Here is a 7,158-nt window from a genome sequence, read left to right as displayed (position 1 = left end):
GACTGAGGAGTAAAAAGAATTCCTACTCTCTGATATAACTATACTTAGAAAAGTTTTTCTTCTAGACTCGAGAACGGCCAACTACAGACAATGAAAGGGGGCTCCTATGGTCGGTCGAGGCTCTGATACTAACTTGTCACGCCCAATATGCAACTCTATCCTAAAGGAACTCGAAGGTCCCACCAAGGATAGAATCGCATATTGACACGCTTTCGCAAGGTGGATATCATTACATTATACCATTACATAATAGTTGGGCGTACATACAAAGGGCATACAAATGCCGCAAGAATACATCAAACATCATACATGAGAACAACATCCGACTACGGATGAAACACAAACAGAAACTCAAATGACATCCACCCGGCTAGCCCAGGCTGCCGACCAGGAACCTGTCCCAAGATCGATGAAGAAGAAGAACTCCAAAACAAGTAAACATCGCTCTCGCGTAATGATCATCGCATTACCTGTACCTGCAACTGTTGTTGTAGTAATCTGTAAGCCATGAGGACTCAACAATCCGATTACCATGGGTATCAAAACTAGCAAAGCTTAATGGGTATGGAATGGGTAAGTGGGGAGGTTGCAGCAAGCGACTAAGCATTGTATGGTGGCTAATTTACGTATACCAGAGTAAGATGAGAAACTACACAATTGTCGCAAACTAGTAATGATCAATAGGTGATCCTGAACTACTTACGTTCAAACATTACCCAACTGTGTTCTCCTCTCTAACTTCCCTAAAAAGAGACAGTCATGGTTATGCACACGGTTAGTGTATTTTAATTGAGTTTACTTCAAGTTCACTACAACCGGATATTAACAAATTCCCATCTGCCACATAACTGTGGGCACGGCTCTCGAAAGTTTAAACCATGTAGGGGTGTCCCAACTTAGCCCATGACAAGCTCATGATCCACAGAGACAATCCTCCATCGCGGGACCCTCCGATCAGACTCAGAATCTCGATGCACAAGACATTTCGACAATGGTAAAACAAGTCCAGCAAGACCTCCCGGGGGTGCCGACACCCTGACAGTAGCCGCATGTATATCGTCTTAGGCCATGACCAGATTATCGAAACTTCGGGTAGGCCAAAATAACAGAGTTGCCCCTGGCGGCCACCGGCGGTTGACAGGTTTGGACCAACACTCATGAGGAGCACTGGCCCGGGGGTTGATTAAGAATCCTCAGGGTCCGGAAAGTACCTATGCGAGTTTTAGTTGTTATTAGGCAAATGGTAAAACCAATGTTGGGCCTTGCTGGAAGAGTTTTATTCAAAGCGAACTGTCAAGAGGGGCCCATAAACCCTCATCATGTTAGGGATGCAAAATCAAGGAACATAACATCGGTATGACAAAAACTAGGGTGGCAAGAGTGGAACAAAACACCAGGCATAAGGCTGAGCCTTCCACCATTTACCAAGTATATAGATGCATTAATTAAAAATAAGAGATATTGTGATATACCATGATATCCATGATATCCATGTCCCAATATGGAACAACCTGCAACTGCACCTGCAACTAGCAACGCTATAAGAGGGGCTGAGCAAAGCGGTAACATAGCCAAACAACGGTTTGCTAGGATGGTGAAAAAGGTTAGAGGCTTATCATGGCAATTTGGGAGGCTTGATAAACAAGTAGTAGGTAGTGCAACATAGTGATAGCATCGAGACAACTAGCATAGCCAAGATAGTAGTGAGATCCAAGGTGATGGTCATCTTGCCTGAAATCCCACTAGGAGGAAGAATGAGTCCATGAAGAAGACGAACCCACGTAGACAAACCAAGCGTAGTCGAGCAAATCCTCACAAATGCAATGAAACCAAGACTATCGAGAAGAAGCACAACCAAAAAGAAGTAAACAACATGGTAAACACACGAGCATAAACATGGCATGATGCATAATCAAATATGATGCATGTCCGGCTTAATGAGGCATGTCCTGGCAAAGTGCAACAAACATTACTACAAATTAATTGGAGCTCAATATGCAACGAGTTGCATATTGACAAAACACCACATTCAATTATTTAGTTCACTCTCGGTAATGCTACACATCAATATTAAATGTAGTTAAGCATGTCAAGAGGTGAAACATAAATAAACTACCTATTTTGGCAAATTTAAATGAGCCCGGAAATAACAAACAACAATTCTAGAAAATCCCCATATGCATATTTCAAAGTTGGTACTGTTCTGCCCTAAACCATATTTTATTGTTGTTAAAAGGTAAGATAAAGTGCACTGTGTTAATCTATGCATTTTCTTACCCCATTTACATATAAAGTTTATTAAATTCGGATCTATGGTTATTAAGTTATGAAATAAACCATTTTAACATGTCATTATGCAAATTAAATGCAAACAAGAATTTTAATCATTTTATCATGGATGAATGATGGATATTATGAAAGTAGAGGAAACGATGAGCAATTTACATACTCCCTCTGTTCCGAAAGAATTGTCGTTGGGAGTTTCTAGTGCAATTCCCATTGCGTTACGACAATTCTGTCGTTTCCGAAACTACCCTCCCACTCTCTCGCTCGCTCAGCTCAGCCACTCGCTCGCTGGCTCCTGAACCCCTAGCTCACCGCCGCCGGTGCCTCTCCATCGCATGCGTCGCCGGCGCCTCTACCCTGCACGCAGCACCTCCGCCTCTCCCTCTCGCGTCGTTGCCGCCTTTCCATGTTGCCATATGTCGTCGCCTCTCCCTCTTCAAGATTTAATTTTTACTCCAGCGGCTGGACCTGAAGTGCAACTGCTCCACCTTCCTCAGGGTGGAGGGGATCTCCGATGACTGGATCTGAAGCGCGGCTGCTCCACCTTCCTCATGGTGGCAGGGATCTCCGGCTCGCTGCGCAGGGGAAGGGCCCGACCGCCGGCGGCCGCTGCGGGCACAAGGGGAACTGCGTTTGCGACATTGTCAGCGTCGGTGTCCCAGGGACAGGGCACGGCGGCACGCATTGTGGGCCCATGCACAGGCACACCGTGCTGTTGCTGCCGTCCGCCAGCGCGCCGCTGGCCGACAGGAGCAGCCACACCCACGCGACCACGACAAGCAGAACCGTCGGCGGGTTCGTGTAGTCCCGCGAGGACCGCGCCGTGTGGGATGCCGAGACGAGTTGCCGGAGAAGGAGTCTTCGACTACCTCACGTCCGCCGCTGGCCTGCACATCAAGTAACCCACCCGCCGCTGGCTTGCACATCATCGAATAAATTTCTGTAAATTTTAGAGATGATGCATGAAGTTTTGTACTCTGAAAGTTTACGAGTACACTGGATAAATTTCTGTAAATTAGTGAGTACTACTGCTTGTAGGGCGTGTACTCTGAAAGTTTAGGAGTAGATGATGCATGCAACTGCTTATGATAAATGTCAGTAACCATTGTGCTCGTGTGTTCATTGTGCCTTTGGCTTAAAATGATTACTACTCCTAAACTTTTAGAACATCACCTTGCAGTGTTCAGTAATGGAATAAAAGTTTAGGACTATCTGGAGTTCATTATGCTTGTGTGTTTATTGTGCACTACTATTGTGGCAGTAGGAGGAGACTGAGCACCGTGTGGTGTTGGCGCCGATTGAAAATCACCAGCGAGTCCTACTTCAACTGCGATGCAATGTGAGCCTCACTTGCCGTCCTCCCTCTCTTTTTCTTTTGTGAGAGCAAAAATGCATTTCAGTTTTGAGTTTGCTCTGCGCTGTGTGTGTGAGAGAGAGAGAGAGGGGTACCATGGTGGCCAGCTTTAAGTTGTCCTGTGATTTTGTTTCCACCTGAATGTGCTATATGAACACTTCCTTGTTGTTTGTATACACCATCGAGTCGAATTGCCTAACTTCTGAATGTCTACATGACCATTCTTTGCTTCTGTCAATGAAAATCAGTGTTAGCAATGTTCAGGTTTTTACCAATGTGTCCTGAAAGTAAAAATTCATTTAGTGAGCACATTTGCTAGGAGTACAACACATGCCAATGTTCAGTTTTGCCAATTTTCAACTTTGAGAGGGAGTACTCCATTTAGTGAGCACATTTGTTGGCTTGCAATAAGAGGATTAGCAGTAGTTCAGATTCTCAGTATCTTCTCTGTAGGAGTAGTTTCAGTTAATTAAGTGAAATTTTCTACTCCTCTTCTGTAGGAGCATCTTCTTGCTCTCTTATCTCTTCTTATCTCTTCTTTCTATCTTCTTATCTCTCCTCTCTTCTCTTATCTTATCCTCTCCTCTTTTTAGATAATTTTAATTAACTTGAAATTAAACCTTTTCTTTTAGTTAAGTCTAAGTTAAACATTTTTAGTTAATTAAACATTTTCATCCACATCTTCTGCAGGTGGAGTGAAGTTGAGGTTTGGGAGATCCATTTTCTCCTAAAGATATGAATATGTAAGATGAAGTAGAAGTAGAAGTACAAGAAGAAGAACATATAAATTCAGTCTGTTTACTATCAATTGGTGTCTGTTTACTGTCAAAGCAAGAATGACAATTCAAAGGGACATCATGCTGAGGTGTACAAAGGACAGCTTGCTAATGGATAGTTTGTGGCAATTCAAGCTTACTGTATCCTGAAATTCAAGCTTACTGTATCCTTATTTAACTGGAGTACAATGTTGTAGCTTCACTTGTCTTCCAGTCAAATACTCATGTACTCCAGCTTTAACTGGAGTAGACCCCAACTTAATCATAATCAATTGTTGCCTGTGGTGCTATATTAGTTCCACCAAGTTGATGGTTTCGTTAAGTTGCATGTATCCCGAATTCAAGTAAATTAAGTTGCCTGAACCAAGTTGAGTATTTAACTTTTTTTTGAAAAGGGGGATAACCCCCGGCCTCTGCATCAGAATGTTGCACGGGAAGCCGAGGCGGGTAAGCACCGCTGGTGGCTCTGCTGGGGCCGCCTTGGCGATGCCTATGCCAAGACCTTCTACCTCGGTGAGCCCCTCGCTCTGCAACTCTGATTTAAAATGGGTTCTCTGATCCAGTACTGTGGTTCGATGAGTAGTTCTTGATTCAGTACGGTAGTTCGATGAGTAATTTTCTGTCCGGAGATGATGAGCAGAGCATAAAAATGATTGCTTATCTATATACTGTTGCTGATGTTGTTTAAAAGGCTCAAGGTCTTCTTTAGTTAATTAGGAGTACTTTAGTGTAGGAGTATTCTAGATTTAGTGTAGTAGTAAAATTAACTGGATCCTTTTTTTAGTTAATTAAAATTAACTAAATTCTTGCTTCTCTCTTCTTTTTCTCTTCTCTTACATTAGTTCAAGATCTTCTTCAGTTAATTAGGAGTATTGTAGGAGTAAAATCTTGCAAAAGACCAAATCAGATTTAGCACTTGCAGTAGTATGGCACTTGTACTAATATTTCTGTTTACTCCCGTTAATATTGCTAGTGTTTAATTCTGTTAATATTGCTAGTGTTTACTCATTTCAATTAGTGCTAATGTCTACTCCATGTCAATATTGCTTTTACTGTGATGGTCATCTTATTTGAACCTTAAGGCTTTGTGCACCTTATTCGAACTTTCAGAAACCAGTTTAATTTTCTTAGGTGAACTCATAATATGACAATTTTTTCCAGAAACAACACCCTTTTCAGTACATCAATTCCGCCTTTTCTTGTCAAGAAACAACACCCTTTTCAGTACATCATCTGCAAATTTGATTCACTTAGTGTTACTCCTAACTGAATTCCTTTGGCAGTGTGAAAGAAAGAGAACTCGAGCCAAGGTGATGGTGATGGAAATGAATGAAAGAAAGAGAAGCTGGTAAGGTGACCTACGTACCATTTTCAAACCAAGACTTCTTTTTTGGGAAATTCAAACCAAGACTTTCTGTTTTGTGACTGGTCTTTCTATTTTGAAATTGCGTCTGGCTGAATTTTCTTAACTATAATTCTGTTGGTGGGGACACTCAAGATACTGTAATTTTGTACCCACACCTAGCGAGAATGTACAGTGTATACTACTCCATTACCAAAACATTTTGATATCCCGATTGACTGATTTCTTGAGTGAACGTTTCCAAAACTAGCAGATCATGATCTTGATACCAATATACTGCTAGTATTCCATTACCAAAATATTTTGATATCCCGATTGACCGATTTCTTGAGTAAACGTTTCCAAACTAGCAGATCATGATTGAACGTTTCCAAAAATAACATGATCAATTAACATGAACAATTTGAAGGAGTGCCTACCACAAAGATGAGCAGAAGCAGGGGAGTTCGCTGGGATGGAGGCGCTGGTGGCCGTGGAGGAGGTGGGGGCGGAGGAGGAGTTGAGCGCTGGCCAGGGCTAGGCGGGGCAGGAGGTGAGCGCTGGCCTGGAGGAGCCCGAAAGAGAAGCAGGGGCGATGAGGGGCTTGGCAGAGGGCCAAAGAGGAGCGCTGCCCTGGAGGAGCCCGGCGGAGGGGCAAAGAGGAGTGCTGGCCTGGAGGAGCCCAGCTAAGGGGCGCTGGCCTGAAGGAGCCTGACAAAGGGGCCTGGAGCAACCCTGCCTCGCGGATGGAGGAGGAAGATGATTTGATTTCAAACTAGGGGTATTTCTGTACTTCTGTACATTTTCATCTGGTTGGAGAGAACTTCCAACGACAATTATTTCGGAATGGAGGGAGTATATGACATGTTTAAATCCGATGCACGGTTATTAAGTTATATGCATTACAAAAATAATGGCATTACTATAAATATGCAAAAGAAAGTAAAACAACAGGGGAGCACGGGCTCGGTCAGCCACTGTCAATGACAAATGGGGCTGGAGGGTGGTCAACCTAGTCAATGAGGACCGGTCAACATGATTGTGGGGCCAAGGCACCATACACATAGAGGAAAAAAAGGGCTAAGAGAAAATGAGGAGGCTAGGATTCAATCCCAGGTCTCCTGGGTGGAGGTGCAAAGAGGATTGCTGGCCTAGAGGAGCCCGGCGGAGGGGCGCTGGCTTGGAGGAGCCCGACAAAGGGGCCTGGAGCAGCGCTGCCTCGCGGATGGAGGAGGAAGATGATCTGATTTGAAACTAGGGGTATTTCTGTACTTTTGTATATTTTCACCTGGTCGGAGAGAACGCCCAACGATAATTGTATCAGAACGGAGGGAGTATATGACATTTTTAGATCCGATACACGGTTATGAGTTATATGCATTGCAAATATAATGGCATTA

General features: G+C 43.5%; 1 long non-coding RNA gene across 1 annotated transcript; it reads left to right on the top strand.

Annotated features, from left to right (window-relative positions):
- The first annotated feature begins 2,533 nt into the window (after positions 1–2,533).
- LOC123058314 (uncharacterized) lies at positions 2,534–6,504 on the top strand. The gene is made up of 5 exons (XR_006427143.1): positions 2,534–3,184; positions 3,548–3,625; positions 4,331–4,929; positions 5,700–5,764; positions 6,189–6,504. It is a non-coding gene; the product is annotated as an uncharacterized lncRNA (long non-coding RNA).
- Positions 6,505–7,158: the final 654 nt, after the last annotated feature.

Source organism: Triticum aestivum, chromosome 3A (genome assembly GCF_018294505.1).
Source record: "Triticum aestivum cultivar Chinese Spring chromosome 3A, IWGSC CS RefSeq v2.1, whole genome shotgun sequence".
In the NCBI taxonomy this organism is placed as follows: domain Eukaryota; kingdom Viridiplantae; phylum Streptophyta; class Magnoliopsida; order Poales; family Poaceae; genus Triticum; species Triticum aestivum.
Note: the sequence above shows the minus strand (reverse complement) of the source record. Positions and strands in the feature narration are given on the sequence as shown.